Raw genomic sequence first — 18666 nt, 5'->3', positions numbered from 1 at the left:
ATTTGGGGTTGTTTCCGTTTTTTGGCTATTATGAATAATGCTCCTATGAACGTTCATGTACAAGTTTTTGTGTGGGCGTGTGTTCACTCCTCTTAGATATCTATCCAGGAAAGCAATTGCTGGCGTCAGATGCTAACTCTAGGCTTAACCTTTTGACAAACTACTAGACTGTTTTCCACAGCAGCTGCACCATTTTCCATTTCCATTACGCGTGTATGAGGGCTCCAATTTCTCCACATCTTCGCCAACACTTGTTATTAACTGACGTTTTGATTCTAGCCATCCTAGTATGCGTAAAGTGGTATCACGTTATGGTTTTGATTTCCATTTCCCTGACGGCCGATGCAGAGCACCTTTTTTTTGGCCTTTTGTATATCTTCTTTAGAGGAATATCTACTCACATCTTTTTCCCATTTTTGAATTGTATTTTTTGTCTTTTTATTATTGTTGTAGGGGCCTTTTATATGTTCTAAGTACACATCTCTTATCAGTTGTGTTATTTGCAAAAATTTTCTCCCGTTCTTTTCTCTTTCTTGATAGTGTCCATCAAAGCACGTGTTTTCAATTTTGATAATGTGCAATTTATCTATTTTTTTCTTCTCCATTTGGTGTCATGACCTGCTTTATTTTTGACGCTCCTGGGAACTCCTAAGCTTTTGAATTCGGGCTGCAACAAGAGTCTTGAGGGATCGTGGTATTGGAGCTGATGGCATTAAAGATAGACACCAGTGAACCTAGAAAACCAAGATTACTGCTTCAGGCATCTTCATAACATGCCAAAGTGTTACTACATATTGGTTAGGAAAATATGCTGTAAAAAGTTTGTTGTCTAAACCCTTCTAAGTATTTGTAATATATGAGACTCCAAGGAAAGTTTAGGATTTCTAATTCAACTCCAAAATATTATACTGTATGCTGCCACCAGGTGGTGGTAGCTGCAGCCTTGAATAAACAGTCTCATTGTTTAAACCACAAGGAACACGGTTTATCTGAGACCTGGGTTTTCTGTTCTAGCCATTATATTTATAAGAATATCTTTCAAAAATTTAGTTTAAAAAAAATGGAACTTGCTAATAAAACCAAACCCTAAATGTTAAGAACATGAATTTAATAAGAAGATAAAGAGAAGAAAAGAGAGGAAATCAACATTTACTGAGCACTTACTGCATGACTTGACATCCACTATTTTATTTAATCCTCACAATACTCTTTCAATATAACTTGAGTGGCCTTCACTTAAAGGTGTTTAACTTCTTTGTCTGGGGTCACATAGCAATGACATACCAGGGTTCAGGCTGTCTATAAAGACTGGACATTTGCTACTACGCCTATATTTTGTGGCCTATCAATAAATAAAATGTAAATTCATGTTCAACTAATATTTAAGAAGCGTCCACTGTACCAGGCACTATGCTAGGTCATTATCATAAATGTGGGTACAATTTGGATTTTTTCCATTAATCCTAATTGTTATCTAACATTGCTTAGAGTTGATCTTCCCTAGACTGGATAAGGATTCTCTTTCTCTCTCTCAATTTCTCTCTGCCTCCCTTCTTCCCTCTTCTCCTTAAGACCAAAACCCTTCATAGGCTGGTATGTGGTTTGGGGGTTTTAACTCAGAACCTTATCTCAAAACAATTCCTCCAGAAACAAGTCTACAGCTTCCTGGTAGTTTGCAGATTTCCTGTTTCAGCCTCCGAAGCACTGTGTCTTGGCTTAGTGTAATAGACACTAACTGGGTGGCAGCCTTGCCCATACAGATCCCCTGAGCTTCCTGAGGGCAGAAATTCCCTCTGCTTGTTCCACTTTCTCTTTAGCTCCTCAAAATGCTTCTGATGCACCGTACGGGTGCACAAAATGTTTATATATTTTTTCGACTGGTCATGCCTTTGATACCTGCCTGCTCTCCCGCCGCCTCCCTACCTATGGCTATTGATCCGGATGGTTTTTACACCTGATCCAAGCTGGGCCAGTCAGATCTTCTCTCCTGTGATTCTGAAACTTGGACAGAAATTACAGAAATTACAGTGGCTCTCCTGATAGCTCCCTATAGAGCAGGGGCCCTGACTCTCTCTGTTTCTTCTAGTTGCTGGTATTCCTGGGGCTTTTAATCTCTTCCTTCAGTTTTTTGAACTACTTCAGTATTCTTACAATATAGCTCCCCTTTCACTTAACTTAGGTGGAGTTAATTTAATCAATATGTTTAAGCTGTTAGATTTAATGGATTTCTTTCCTTCCTTCCTTCCTTCCTCTCTCCCTTCCTCCTTCCTTCCTCCTCCTCCTCTTAGTCCTTCTTCATTGAGAAAAACTATTTCTTTTCCTTCTATTTTGCCTACAGCAATACATTAATTCAGAGCTTTACGTCCTCAGATGACATTCTCCAAGTTTCTTCATGTTCCTCTTCCGTATTAAATTTTACTTTCTTTTCAAGAAGAGGGGTATGTCCTGCCTGCTTACATGTATTTCCAGGGGGATCACTGTTGAGGGTTATTTTACTTTTATATGTGTAGCTTCTCTTTATTGTGGTAATTATCGTTAGGCTCCAATATTTATAACCTATCTCTGTGACAGAGATCTTCAAAACTGATTTTTAAGACAGTTGGCATATGTACTAGGATAAGATTTGTTTTACCAAAACTGTAAAGAGTGTTCTGAGCATTAATGTGGTTTCCTGAAGATGTGGCGAGGGTAAACACACATGTACCATATCTGCTTGACTGAGAGTTAGGAGAGCAGCGTTCCTCATGAAGTAAGATAAGGGAGGGCAGAGTTGGAGGTGATTAGGTTCAAGGGCCAGTATTTCTCCAGAGTAGTGAAAAAGGTTCAGGTTTGGCACTCGGGAAGCCTGTGCCTGAGTCGTGTTCCTCACATAATGCACAGAAAAATCGCCACGTGTGGAGAGATGTACATTCACAAACGACTTTCACACCTTGAGGCAGTATCTATGCATACAGGTATTTTAGTTGTTTTTCCTTTAAACAAATCAGCATCTGATTACAAACAGTTAATGGGCAATTAAAAGCTAGTCATTTCCAACAAGCTGGCTAAGGAGGGAAAAAAGTCTAGTGTGTCACCTGCTGACTTTATTATCTCCCCTCTTCCCATTCCCAAGCTTAAGTTTGTAGTGAGAATGACGAGAAAATCCAGGAGCGTCCTTAAAGCTTTCAGAAGCCCAGAGCATTTATGTGGGAGTCGGTGAGGACTTGGGGACACGAAAGGCTAGTGCTGTGCTCTCTTCCAGATAGGCCTCAGAAATTTGCATCCGTGATGATGAGAAGACTGTGATCTGCAAAAAAGAGCAGGTCTGCATGCAGAGGGGAGCTCCAAGCGGGAGGAGTCACATCAGAAATGATGGGCAGGGGGAGACGCTAGGGCCCTTTTGTGCCCTGAGTCATGCCCAGAAGTTTTTTTTCCCCTTGTTCCAGCAGTTTAATAATGGAATAAAGTCAAGATACAAACCCAGATTTTCTGATTGGAATGTTTTCCTTGCATATACCACACCCACATATATATACTTACACAGTGTAGTAGTTCTTTTTCTACAGTTTTTTCCCCCACAATTCTTTTTTTTTGTTTTTTGTTTATGTTTTTGTTTTTTATTTATTTTTTTTGTTTATTGTGGTAATGTTGGTTTATAACATTGTATAAATTTCAGGTGTACATGATTATACTTCTATTTCTGCATGGATTACATCATGTTCTTATGTTCACTACCCAAATAGTAATTACAATCCATCACCACACACAAGTGCCTAATTATCCCTTTCGCCCTCCTCCCTCCCCCCTTCCCCTCTGGTAACCACTAATCCAATCTCTGTCTCTTTGTGTTTGTTTGTTGTTGTTATTATCTACTACTTAATGAGTGAGATCATGCGGTATTTGACCTTCTCCCTCTGACTTATTTCACTTTGCATAATACCCTCAATGCCCATCCATGTTGTCACAAATGGCTGGATTTCATCATTTCTTATGGCTGAGTAGTATTCCATTGTGTATATATACCACATCTTCTTTATCCATTCGTCCCTTGATGGGCACTTAGGCTGCTTCCAAGTCTTGGCTATTGTGAATAATGCTGCAATGAACACAGGGGTGCATGTATCTTTATGCATTGGTGTTTTCAAGTTTTTTGGATAAATACCCAGCAGTGGAATAGCTGGATCGTATGGTAGTTCTAGCCTTAATTTTTTGAGGAACCTCCGTACTGTTTTCCATAGTGGCTGCACCAGTTTGCACTCCCACCAGCAGTGTATGAGAGTTCCCTTCTCTCCACATCCTCTCCAACACTTGTTGTTTCTTGTCTTGTTAATTATAGCCATTCTGACGGGTGTGAGGTGATATCTCATTGTAGTTTTGATTTGCATTTCCCTGATAGTTAATGATGTTGAACATCTTTTCCTGTGCCTGTTTTTAATATCCTTCCGAGAGGGGTACAACCTGCGGGATTTCCCCAGGACAGGAAAAGCGTGCAGAGGAAAGTTTAGGTATCCAGGCATCTGCTTCGTGATGTGAACTCAGGAGCTCCTGATAAGGTAATTCTGAAAATCTAACTCATCTCTGCCAGGGGATTTCTACCAGCCCATAAGCTATACTCTCTGCCCTTTTAAAATATACTTTTACCAGGAGTAGGGATGAATGATCCCTAATCATCCTTTAAAACCTAACAGAATTTCCCTCTCCTCACTTCCCCCTAGGCAGAATAAGTGTGTGTACTCCTGCTGTGTGTTCTTATAGCCTTTTTACACAACTTTACTGTACTTTTACTCATTTTACAATATTTATTCTTCCTTCCTTCCTTCCTCTCTACCTCCCTCCCTTCCTTTTTTTTTCTCTCTCTTCCTTCCTTCCTTCCTTCCTTCCTTCCTTCCTCCCTCCCTCCCTCCCTTCCTTCCATCTTTCCTTCCTTCCTTTTTTCTTTCTTTCATTCATGTATGATTTGTGTCCCTACCCCGTGTCTTCCAGGGCCATGGGACCCGTGGATGGCAGACACAGAGATCACTAGGAGACAATCCCTGGCCCCCAGGGCTCACAGCCCGAAAGCAAACACACAGGTAAGCAAATGCTTAGAGCGAGGTGATCAGCGTCATTGGACAGGCGCTGGGAGTGCAGAGGGGAGGAGGAAACTTTCTGAGAAGACTGGTGAAGGCTCCAGAGGAGGTGAACTGTGAAGGGTGGGAAGAGTGTTATTAAGTGTCCTTGGAATGAGAGTGAGTGAATCGAGGGTAAGGTTCCAGGTGAATATGCATGCGCACATGAATATGCTGGGAAACTTCCGCAGGCTCCTCTGGGCTGGGTGAGGTCTGGGGAATTGGGAGCCGAGGAGGCTCTGGAGGCAGAAGGGCCAGATCACAAGCTTCTAATGTGCTTTGTAAAGGAAAGTAGGCCTTCTTCTGAAGACAGGACGGTTAACTTAGGGCCAACCAGTTAGGATGATCCTGTGAGGTTCCAGGGGAGGGATGACAGGGGCCGACAAAGGAAATGGTAGCAAGGAAGGAGAGGCAGGATCCATTGAAGAGGGGCAGAATTTCAAGAACTCGCCATGCCAGGTTTATTGGAAGGTCTCTCCCAGGGTTCTGTGAACCTGAGAGCGGCGTTGGCTCTACCTGGGTTCTCCACCCTCAGTGCCATCCTCTGTGCATGGTGGGGAGTTGGTGTACAGTCCACGCTTACCCAGCAAATCAGTGAACCACAACTCATGACCTCGCGGGAAAGAGCCTAGCTATTTGGTTCCTCTTTGTGTATGGGCTTTGATGGAAAAGAGAAGAAGAGAAAGAGAGCAAGGTTAATAAGATATACATTAATTTGTGGCAACATAGTGAGGGGTAAGACTGGCTGCTGAATAGTCATGCCATTGTCTCCTCCGACTAGCAGCTTCTCCCTACCTTTAAAGACCACAAAACTGTCAGGTGTGAGCTTAGCTTTGGAGACACGTGGCTCACTGCCCACACCTCTCCCCCTTTTGGACTGCGCTCTCTCCTCAGAAGCTCTTCTCCTCCTGTCAATGTAGGGCCTCTGGTTAAGGCCAACCACATGGCACCGCCTTTTCCATACAGCACTTAAAAAAGGCTAAATGCTTAGAAAGACATTTTTCATGAAGCCTAATAGCGCATAGAAAGTACGCAATAAATGGTAGCTCTTATTTTTTCCTGCAACTTGAACCAGCTCATTACCTAAAAATTTCTAAGTCTCTGCTTTCCATGGAAAAAACAAATCCTTCTTTGTGTGTAAATGAGATTGGTCTTCTTGAGTACATCTTTGTATTTTGAATGGGATCTTTCTGGAAATACAGTGACTTAAACCAATGAATGGTTCTAATGCTGGAACTTACAACCTCTGAGGGAGAGCAATACGAGGTATTTTGGGGCCGAGTGCATTTCAGAGCCGTTTGTACCATGCCCACAGAGGTGCCTCCCTACCCAGCTTAGGAGGCCTCGCCCCTGAAAGAGCATGTCACTTTGGTTTCTGTCTCTTTGTAATGACCATCCAGAATAGCTTTAATGTGTTTCCCATGTGTACAAGTAGTTGCAGCTTTCAAAAGACGTTTTGGTGGGGAATGGATTTGGAAGTGGGGAGGGGTCTGGGGGATAAAGCAACCATTAGACAAACTTTGGGCACAGAACAAAGCATGGAGAAGAGGGAAGCAGAAGCCACAATCAAACACACTTCTCTGCCCCATCTTTGCTCTGCTTCTTGCTCAGTGCTGCCTTCAGACTGTCCATTTCTGTTTATGGGACTCCATAACCACGCCTAAAACCAGACACATTGCCTTCTGTCTTGCTCCCTCTCCTAGATATTATTATTTGCTGGGCACTTTGCTAGGCACTGTGGACACAAAGACACTGCAGAAACAGTCCTGGTTAAGGAGCTCGTTGACTGGTAGGAAGAGAGATGAGGAAATAGACAATAATAGTGATAATCATCACAAACACTTAAATTCCCTTCCTATGCACCGTTCTAAGCAGTTTGCAATTATTCACTCATTCAATGCTTACAACACTATGAGGTAGACACTATTTTCATTATCTTATTTTGAAAATGGGGGGACTAGGGTACAGAGCAATTAAGTAACATGCCTAAGGTCACACACCTAGTAAATGGCTAGGCTGGCATTCAATCCCAGGCCACTTAGCTGGACCATGCAGCACTTCCTCCTCCCATGACTCTGGTGTTTCACAGGAGAGGGTCTCAGTCCTGACTGGCACTTCTGGAAAAGCTTCCTGGAGGAGAGGATACCTGAATCTTAAAAAATGAATACAGACTTCTCAGGCAAAGGGGAAGGGGCCTGGTGGGGTGAGAGGGGTATTCCAGTCAGAGGTAATGTCAAAGCCTGGAGATATGAGAGGGCAGACTTGTTCAGAGAATCACTAGTTGCTCAAGATCCCTGGGGCAAGGGGTGTAAGCTGTTGTTGCAGGCGCCGAAGCTGGAGAGGCGGATGGGAGCCAGATCATGAAGGGTCTTCTATTCCAAGCTGAGAAATGTGGACTCAATTCTGAAATTGAGGAGCCTCTACAGATCTCAAGGATTACTAGACTTGAATTATAGATACTCCTGCTCTCATTTATGTGCATTTCTGAAAGCCACATTGTAAAGTATGGTGGCTTCAAAGAGAACAGCCATTCCTCCCTTACCATACTCCTTCTCCCTGCCCTGTGTCTGCCACCCACATACACTAAGACAGTGTCTCATATCTCCTCTCATATCTCCTCATTCATTCATTTATGTAACATTTATTCAATAAATATTTATTAATCCCCTGTGATGTGTCAGGAACTGTGCTAGGTACCAACATCACAAATATGAATGAGGCACAGGTGCTGTCCTGAGGACAGAGTTTACTGGGGAAACAGTCATATAAACACACAATTTCAAAGCAGTATGAAAAATGCTATATAATGGATATATTCAAAGTGCAGAAGATGAATGGTAGAAGAGGCAATAGGTTTTAATTGCTAAGAACACATACCCTGGAATCACACTGCTCTGGGTTAAAATCCCAACTCTACCACATAGTAGCTATGTGATATTAGGTCAGTTACTCCATTTCTGAGTCTCAGTTTCCTCATCTAACAAATGCAGATCATAATATTAACAACCTCAGAGAGTTGTTACCAAAATTAAATGAGTTAACATTTTAGAATTAGTACAGCACAAAAGTAGAAACCCTGAAGTGACAATGTTCCCCAGTAGATGTCACTGCGACATAGCGAGTTAGGTCAGATAACATCTGAGTTCAAGTCTACCACTTAACAATGTGCCTTCAGAAAACTGGTACACAAATGGCTTTCTTCTCAAAATACAAAATATAGCCAAAAATGAGTGGGTTGTGAAATGTATAGGGGTGAGGGGCGACGATCACCTTTTACAAAAAGTTCTTCTAAATCTGTAGACCTACTTAAAAGTTTTAACCTTGTTCCGTAGTGGCTCTCTGGTGGAAGCAATTTTCTCCCTGCTTACTAGAAATCCTAGATTTGATTCCTTCAGCTTAGCCTTTATCAGGGAGCATCTACTCCTTTCCAAGTTTTCCAAACCATTTCTGAGAAGCCCTGTGAATGGGGATTGTCAGAAGCCACCAAGGTCTAACTTTCGAAGGAACTCAAGATAGGGAATTGGGACATGGTGGCCTAGGAAGAACCTTTGTGAGGTAGCAAGAGGCAACGTCACTGGGACTGGCCTTGTAGCAGCTGGGTTTGAGCCTATAGTTTTATTTTCTATGGGCCAGAAGAGGTCAAAGTTCAGTGATTCAGGTTTTGTCCTGTGACCTCTATAGATGTCAGCTTAGGCAGAGCATTGGGTAAGTGATACCTTTCTGGTTCTTGACTCTGACATGACCAGCCCTTGAATTAAAATGGGTAGGCTGAGACTACAGGGGTCATCATGCACTCATTTTCTCATCAGATATTCACAAAAAATCTCTTTGGGCCAGGCTTTGTGTTAGGTGAAGGGATACAGAGATGAATAACACATCGCCCCTTTCCTCAAACAATTCACAGTCTAGACTTGAGTGGGGGAGACAGACATGCAGGCATATAGCTGTAACACAACATCTCAAATATTATTTAAGAAGTGTCAACAAAGTCTGTAAAGAAGGGGAAAGTGGACCTTCGTATTGAAGGATGAGTAGAAGTTCATCATGTGGAGTGAGAGAAGAGCATTCCAGACAGAAGAATCCATGCACACACAAGTATAAAAACTTAATGGCAAAACTAATAGAAGTTGCTCTGACTTGAGGGTCTGTGTATTTGGGTGGAAAGATGAGATGCCACCTTCTAATTCAAGGAGACTGTGTGATAGTCCTGAAAAGGCCTGAACACTTTATAAATGGAGTCTTAAAATACTGCAGAGTTGGAACCACCCTTCTCTCCTACATGATTAATTCTGTGACCTCAGGTTCTTTCATAGGCAATCAGTGCTCACTTCATCTCACAAGGGCCTGGGTAATTTTGGGGACACCGCACTGTTTACCTTGGCCCTTGTGAAGGATGGCCCTAGTAAAACAATTAGCATTAACATGCACTAGCTAATAATAATGATGATCTTAATAATTGCTAATCTTGTTGAATGCTATCTGTAAGCACTGTACAAAACGCTTTATGTGTATTATCTCACCTAATCGTCATAATAATCCTGTGAAGAAGGCAGGGTAGTGTCAGGGATACAGGAGAGATTGGCTTTGGCCATCTGGAGCCAGACTGCCTGGGTCCACGTGCCAATTCTATTCCTTATTAACTGCATGGCCTTGGAAAATTGCTCAACCCCTCCCTGTGCCTCAGTGTCTCCATCTATAAAATGGGGATAATAACAGTACTTCCCTTTTGTGTAGGAGTTCACTTTAGGAGAGGGCACCTCAAGAGCTAAGCCGGGCTGCAGTTTGCCCTTGGCACGCAGAACCGAGAATGATTTTAAAACCCTGCTTTGCATCCACGTGGCACCACCCATTCTTTACTCATTGTGAACGAATCCGAGAAACTCAACAGGTACAAGCAACCACCAGAAAGCTATTTGTTGTGATTGGAAAACACTCAAAGAAATGGAGTGCTTCATAGATGATTTAATATTTTAGAGGGGTGGCACATGCGAATGAGTAAGCTCAGAGTATATGTGTGAGTTTACATTCCACATCAAGGTTTTACTTAAAGTTTACATTTTGTTTAAATGAGAAGTAAGATCAATGTAATATGGCTTAAACCTTTCTCAGAAATTTATGGCTTCTTTTAATAAACCTCATAAAAGACACTTTTAAACATATGCAGCATTCTTAATGTAATGGTTCCATTCTTGAAATATATATTATTTAGGTTGCATCTAAAATGCTGTAAAAGTATCACAAAGGCTGTAAAAATATTGTTAACGGGAAGAAATCTTTTAGAGGGATAAATATTTTCTTGGAAAAGGAAAAAGCCGTGAACCTTTTAGGCAAGGGAATGGCTTGGTTTTGAAAAATAACAATTTGCCTTTTTTGTGTCCTTTCTGTGGTTCTACTTCAGCCAATTATTAGATTAAAGCAAGCTGTTGCTACGTGCCCTAGAAACTCAGACAGATTTGATGTTGCACCCTAAGTTTGTGAGGACGAGTTCCATTTAAAGCTTTAATGAGGTCAAGGGAACAAAGAAGGAGGCTGGCTGAGTCTTTTGTGTTATTTTAGGACTGTATCTTAGAATTACAAGGCTTGCATAAAGCCATGGAAAGAACACAGGATTTAGAGTTAAAAGCCCTCAGTTTGAGACCTGGCTCTGCCATTTACTAGACCTTGGCATAATCACTTAAACACGCTGAGACTCAGTTCCTTGGGTCTAGAAAACAGGATTAAGAATACCTGCGCTAGCCACCTTGCAGGGATGTTTGGGATCAAATGAGATAAGGCATGAGCAAGTGCTTTGTGAGCGAGAAAGGCATCAAGTGCATATAGGCTTTATTTACTTGGTAAACATTTGTTGAACACTTATTATAGGCAGACAGAGAGCAGAGCCACCTCTAAACCACTCTACACAGATGAGCCTACTCTATTATTAAAGAGAAATAGTTACCTCCTTCCTTGGTGACCTGTTTCCCCCTCTAGAGATTGCCACTTTCAGAAAATTTTCCATTAAGTATAACTTAAGACACAGATAGCTGTGAATAATAAATAGAGAAGCATGCCATGCTACCGTTAGAAAGAACATTGAGTCCAACTTCTTTACAGCACAGGTGAGGAAGTAAAGGTCTGGAGGAGGAGATGGTGTGCCCTGCCAAAATCAGTTTTCATCTGCTACAAGCCACAATTCTATATACAAACCTCAGTAAAATAGGAAAAACAATATCTCTCCTGCCTACTGCATAGACTTATACTGAGTGGAGAGGTGAATTGTGGAGGACGAAGCTAGAAAGGTACGCCGAGACCAGTTTAAGAGGGATTTTGTGTATATGTTAGGGAATTTAGAGATCATCCTGAAAATGTGGGATTCCAGTAAAATATTTTAAGCAAGAGAATTATAGAATTAGATATATATTTTAGAAAGAAGACCCTGGGACAGGATAGAAATGAATTGGTTCAACTCATGACAGGAGGCAAGGAGACATGTGGAAAGACAGTTATATAGCCCTGAAGAGAAATGATGGTTTGAATGGAGGATTGTCAGTGGGGATGGGAAGAAATGAACTTACTGGACGTGGTGATGACTGGAAGAGGGCTCCTAGGTTTATGGCTTGGGAAATGGGGTGGGTGATAGTTTTCACTGAGAAGGAAGGAGGAGGAAGAGGAGTTTATTTGGGGGAAGACTGAGTTTAGGCTGACATTTAGGGGCAGATGTAACAATATATAGTTGGGTATAAGCCTAGAACTTTGGAAAAAGCTTTGTGCTAAAGGCATTTTTTTGCGATTTCTAATTCCTATAATGGACACAGTTTAGACTCCAGTGTAGGTTGTTGGAGAGAAAACAAGATCTGGGTTAAAAAATAATAACAATAATTATAATAACTAATATTTATTTAGCCCTTGTTATGTGTCAGGCAATGTGTCAATTCATTTAACATGTTATTTCTGACATCAAGCCTCTGAAGTAAGAATTAAACCCATCATAGTGTTAAGGAATGAAGGATCAGGGGGTTGTTATACAATCAAAGTCATATTAGACCTTATAAGCAGGCACTCAAAAGGAAATCTGTCTGCCTTCAAAAGCAAGTGTTCTTACTCAGATGATACTTTTCTGGGACAGACATACCTGGGTTTATATCCTGACTCTGTCACTCATTTGTTGTATGTAGTTGGTCAAGTAACCAGACCTTACCAGTCCTCTAGTTATTCGTGTGTGAAACGGGGTTAAAGACACCGGCCTATCTATCTCATAGAGTCAATGAAGGAAGAAGTGAGATTACATATGAAAAGTACTTAAAATAATGCCTGGCATGATGGGTACTCAATAAATAATAATTTAACTGGCTTCACCAAGCCTTTCCCTCTGTGTGTCTATCCTTCAAAATGTGGATATTATTATCCATTTAAAAACATGCATAGAGTTCTGATTTTAGTATCATCCCATTCCACAACTAGTAATATAAGAACAGAACACACTGTTTGAGTCAATAGTCATCTAATAAAAGGTAGGAGAGGTCACCAAGGAAACCTCACCCTAAAGAAAATAAACAAATGAGAAGTGAAACAAATAAACTTGGCTTGGAGCTTCTAGGATCTTGGCAGTTGGGAGCTGGGCCTTCATTGGTCTGGAGCCAATATCTGGTCAACTTGAGTCAAGAAGCTGAGGCTAAATTCATATAGCCACACTAAAAAGTTACTGAAACTTGGAGCAGCAATTAGATGAGGTGGTGAGCTCTGAGGTGAACTGAAGTGATCCTGACTCCTGGGTGTCTCTTGACCTCTTAGTATAGAGAAAAGAAAAGTGTCATTGGACGAGAGCTTCCCTGTTCTAGGCCTTCAGCCCTCCCACAGATCACCAAACCAATGAGAAGGCAAGCTACTATGAGTGACAGCAGAAAAAGAATGGATTTAGATCACCAAGGACTGAAGATGTCAGGTACGGAATATAGAAGCTCATACGTCTATGAGCTTAAAACAAGAAACTATCAGAAATTAAAAAAGAGATTGGAAAAAAGAAACAAATGAAACTTCTAGGTATTAAAAGAAACAAAATAACCGAAATGTTATAAACCTTATTTGATAGGCTTAAACATCAGATTAGATAAAGTCGAAGGGTGAAATAGTAAAGAAAGGAATGTAAATATAAACAATAGAATGTGAAGGTCCAACAGACACCTAATTGGAGTCTCAGAAGAGCCCATGGAGATAATGAGAAAGAGACAATATTTAAAGAGATGATGGCTATGAATTTTCCAAGACTAGTGAAAAACATGCATCTACAGACTAAGGAAGTAAAACATAATCTAAGGAAGAGTTAAGGGTTTTCTTAAACAGAATGAAGACAGTGCTCACCATTAAAAGAATGGTTGATAAATTTGGCTATGTTAGTTAAAATCCTCTGTTAATCAAATAAAACCACAAAGAAAGTGAAAAGACAGGGTCCTTCAATTACTATCTTGTCTTGTTTTGGGGATCTTCTCAAGGACAGTCATGAATCTGGTTATTAATAACCTCCAAAATTCCCTAGAAATGTACAAAAGCATGCAGCTTGTGTTACGGATACTGTTTCTTTATACTCATTATACTGAAGTTCCACTAAAACAGGTTTCAGTATGAATTTATTTTATCCTGATTTACACCCTTGCATGTTCAATCTGAGGACTCACGGCTTTTCACAAATATGAAAAATGATCAGCTATTAGTTCTTTAAGTGTCCTTTTTCACCATTTCTTCCGTAACCTTATTCTGAGATCCATGTTGGAGCCTATGAATTTATCCTCCACATCTTTTGATTTCTCTTTCATTTTTTAAAAATGCAACCTCTATTTTAATAGGACTTTACTAACAAACTAGATAAGGTGAAAAAATAGGATAATCAGTCACAATACTAATGAAAAATTAGTGTTGTTTAGGTATAGTAATGCTGTCTTTTAAAATTACATTTTTCTTTCATTTAAAAAATTTCTTTATCTCTGCTGTGTTTTGGATGAATTCTTCAGGATTAGTTTGTAATTCACTGCTCTTCTTTGTGTCAAATCTAGGAGTTAGCTGTATATTTTTTTATTTCCTGGATTTTTTTTTATGTTGCCTGTTTTTTTTTTTCATTTCTCTCTATTATTGTTTCATAATTTCCTATTTTTTTGTGAGGAATATTATTCCTTTATTTATCTATGTGAGGATATTAAATGTTATTTTAAAGTCATTTTAATTTGCTCTGTCGCTTTTATTCAATCTCTGATGAGTTAATTTCCTTACTGTTGATTTTGGTGGCTGTCTTCTTAGCGTTCCTTTTCCTTATCCTTTTTAGCTTTTTGTTCTGTATACTCATTTTCTGTGGAAATCCCACTCTGCACCCTTTTTATCTTACTCTCCCATCAATAGTGCTTTTAAGGGTGACCTCAATCACCACTCGAGACCCTCTAGACCAGAATTCAGTCTTATATTAGGGTTGGGGGCTCCTACTCCATTTTTATATTCACAACATTGCAGATCTAGTCGCCAATCTGGGTGGCTTGGCTCAAGTCTAGCTAAGAAGTTGTGTCTGCTTTCTCCTTCCTCTCTAAGTAAGCAGCTTTATATAATTCGCAACCATAGACAGTGTGTGAGCCTCCTTACAAGTGGGAGAGGTTCACCTCATATCTGGTTTTTAATTGTGAGATTGGTTTGGTTCCATTCTTCACAGGGGGCACATTTTAGTTCCCGTTTTCCAACAAGTTGTAGCTTTTCATTGCCCTTGCCTCTTTTGAAGACTAGGGCTCAGAAGACCAGCAGATTCAGCCCCATTTACTATCTTGGGTTTCTAGTCCACTTCTGCTCCATGGAGATATTTATTTTATTTCAGAGCATTGCAATATATTTGGAGATGGGGTTTGTCCTGCAAACATGAACTCTCCATGTGATTTTTAAAAATAGCTTTATTGAGTTATAAGCAACATACAAAATATGGTACGTACTTAAAGTGCATAATTTTGATACATTTTAATACATGTACACACCCTTGTCACCAAAATTAAGATAATAAACACATCCAACACTTTCAAACATTTTCTCATTTTCTACCCAACACAGCTCCTTACACCCCATACCTATCCTCATGCAACCACTGATATGTTTTCTGTTCCTATAGATTACTTTGTAATTTCTCAAATTTAAATTAATTGTATCAAACAACATTTCTGCTTTATTTTGGTCTGGATTCTTTCACACACAATAATTATTTTGAGAATCATCCACGTTGTTGTGTGTTTCAATAGTTTACCTGTTTTTATTGTTGACTAACAGTTCATTGTATGGATATGCCACAATTTGCTTATCTAATCACCCGTTGATGGAAATTTTGTATTTTTTGAGTTTTTGGTTATTACCAATCAAACTCCTCTGAACATTCATGTACAAGTCTTTTTATAAATATATGCTTTCATTTCCCTTGAGCATTTTTCTAGGAGTGGAATGACTAGAACATGTGATACATGTATATTTAACTTTTGAAGAAATTGCTGGTTTTCTAAAGCTGTTGCTATCATTTTACTTTCCCACAAGAGTTTGTTAGAGTTCCAGTTCTTCTACATCCTTACAAACACAGGATATGGTGAATATTTTTAATTTTAACCATTCCATTACATTTGAGGTTGTATTTCATTGTAGTTTTTATTTGAATTTCCTTAATCACTAATGATGTTGAGCATAGTTTCATGTGCTTCACCATCCATATATCTTCTTTGATGATATATCTGTTCACATCTTTTCCCCATTTTGTTATTGGGTTTTCGTTTTTTTGTTGTATTTTAAAAGTTCTTTATGTATTCTGGGTGTAAGTTCTTTACCAGGTACGTATATGCTTTGAAAATGTTTCCTTCAGTTGAGATTGGCTTTTTATTATCTTACTATTGCCTTTTGAAGAGCAAAAGTTTTAACTTTTGATGAAATTGAATTTACTTATTTTTACTTTAAGGATCATGCTGTTGGTATTATGTCTAAAAAATCTTTGCTTCATACAAGGTTACAACATTCTCTCCTATGTTTTCTTCTAGAAGTTTTTTAATTTTAAGTAGTACCTTTAGGCATGTGATTCATCTTGAAATAATTTTTGAATATGGCATGAAATAAAGATAGAAGTTTAATTTTTTACATATGGATATCCAATTGCTGCAACATTATTTGTTGAAAAGATGATCTTTCTACACTGAATTGCCTTTACACCTTTGTCAAGAATCAATTGACCATATGTGAGTAAATCTATTTCTGGACTCTCTAGTCTATTGCATTAATTTGTCTATATTTATGCCAATACCACATTAGCTTGATTAATGTAGCTTTATAATAAGTATTGAAGTCTGATTGTGTAAGTCCCCCAACTTCATTCTTCATTTCACGGTTATTTCAACTATTGTAGGTCCTTTGCATTTCCAAATGCATTTAAGAATCGACTGAACCATTTCCACAAAAACTTGCCAGGATTTTGATTGGAATTGTGTTGTTATACATCAATATTGGGAGAATTGACATCTTAATAATACAGAGTCTTCTAACTCTTGAAAAGGTTTGTATCACCATTATTTAGAATTTCTTTAATTTCTCTCAGCCAGGTTTTATATATTTCAGTGAATATATCTTGTACATCTTTTGGCAGATATATTCCTAAGTATTTTGTAATTTTTGATGATTTTATAAACAGTATTTTTTATTTCAAATTCTGGTCGCTATTGATAGAATATAGAAAGACTTCTGAATTTTACATACTGATCCTATATCTTGCAATCTTGCTAACTACACAAAATAGTTCATACAGCTTTTTTGAATATTCCATTCATTTTTGGCATAGATGATCTGTCATCAGAGAATAACAACAGTTTTACTTTGTCATTTTCCACTGAGATGCCTATTATTTCTTTTTCTTACCTTATTTCACTGACTAGAAACTGCATTATGCTGTTGAATAAAAGTGGTGAGAGTGGACATTCTTATTGCTTATTCCTAACCTTAGGGAAAAACATTCAGTGTTTCACTAAGTGTGCTCTAAGCTGTAGGTGTTTTGAGATGTCCTTTATCAGATTTAGAAAGTTCCTTTGTGTTATGAGTTTGCTGAGGTTTTATAAATCAGAAATTGATGTTGGATTTTGTGAAAAAAAATTTTTGCGTCTATTGTGACAATTATATATATATATATATATACACACATATATAGGTATATATATATATTTTTTTTGTTAAAGACAATGAATTACATTGATTGACTTTTGTGCTGAGGAAGATTCACTCTGAGCTAACGTCTGTGCCAATCTTCCTCTATTTTATATGTGGGTCACTGCCACAGCATGGCCACCCACAAGTGGTGTAGGTCCATGCCTGGGAACTGAACCTGGGCTGCCAAAGTGGAGTGTGCCAAACCCAACCACTAGGCCACATGGCCAGTACCCAACAATATTTAAATAATAAAAAAAATCTTAAATATTTCCCCATGTAGTTTCCATTTCCAATGTTCTTCATTCCTTTATATAGATCCATATTTCCATCCGGTGACATTTTCCTTTTGCTTATGGCTTCCTTTCACTTTTGTTGTAGTGTCTATCTTCTAGTGATCAATTCTGTTTTTTTTAAATGTCTGAAAACCCCTTTATTTCACCTTTACTTTTGAAAGATATTTTCACTGGATATAGAATTCTAGGTTGATGTTTTTCTCTCAATACTTCAAAGATGTTGTTTTACTATATCCTCACTTGAAATTTTTTTTGAAGAGAAATCTGTTGTCATTCTTATTTTTATTCCTGTATGTATGTTCCTGGCATGTATATGCCATTTTTCTTTGGCTACTTTTAAGATTTTCTCTTTGTCACTTGTTTTGAACAGATCGATTATGATGTAACTTGGTGTGGTAGTTTTCTTAATTTTGTTTTGTGCTTCAGATTTGTGAGCTTCTTGCATCTCTGGATTTATGGTTTTCATCAAATTTAGAAAATTTTTGGCCATATTTTTCTTAAGATATTTTTTCTGTTCCTTCTCTTTTTCCCCCTTGAAATTGTTCCACAAGTCACTGACACTCTTTTCTTTTCTTCTTTCTTTTTCTGCTTCATTTGGAAAGCTCCTATTGCTTTGCCTTCAAGTTCCCTAATTTTTCCTCTGCATTTTTCTGATCTTCCACTAATACCAGCTGGTATAGCTTTTTGAAAATCTCACACAGTATTATTTATTTATTTATTCATTTATTTGTTTGTTTATTGCAGTAACATTGGTTTATAACATTGTATAAATTTCAGGTGTACATCATTATACTTCTATTTCTGCATGGATTATATCATATTCTCATGTTCACCACCCAAATATTAATTACAATCCATCACTGCACACATATGCCTAATTATCCCTTTCACCCTCCTCCCTCCCCCCTTCCCCTCTGGTAACCACCAATCCAATCTCTGTCTCTATGTGTTTGTTTGTTGTTGTTATTATCTACTACTTAATGAAGAAAATCATACGGTATTTGACCTTCTCCCTCTGACTTATTTCACTTTGCATAATACCCTCAATGTCCATCCATGTTGTCACAAATGGCTGGATTTCATCGTTTCTTATGGCTGAGTAGTTTTCCATTGTCTCT

General features: G+C 38.8%; 1 long non-coding RNA gene across 1 annotated transcript in view; it reads left to right on the top strand.

Annotated features, from left to right (window-relative positions):
- LOC147917804 (uncharacterized) overlaps positions 1-18666 on the top strand; it is a 49051-nt gene that overhangs the window by 5649 nt on the left and 24736 nt on the right. Inside the window, exon 2 of the long non-coding RNA XR_015548867.1 lies at positions 4963-5051. This is a non-coding gene — a long non-coding RNA (uncharacterized LOC147917804). The remainder of the gene's footprint in view (positions 1-4962; positions 5052-18666) is intronic.

The sequence above is a fragment of the Ceratotherium simum genome, chromosome 2 (genome assembly GCF_057802395.1).
Source record: "Ceratotherium simum simum isolate JZ-2026a chromosome 2, ASM5780239v1, whole genome shotgun sequence".
Taxonomy (NCBI): domain Eukaryota; kingdom Metazoa; phylum Chordata; class Mammalia; order Perissodactyla; family Rhinocerotidae; genus Ceratotherium; species Ceratotherium simum.
Note: the sequence above shows the minus strand (reverse complement) of the source record. Positions and strands in the feature narration are given on the sequence as shown.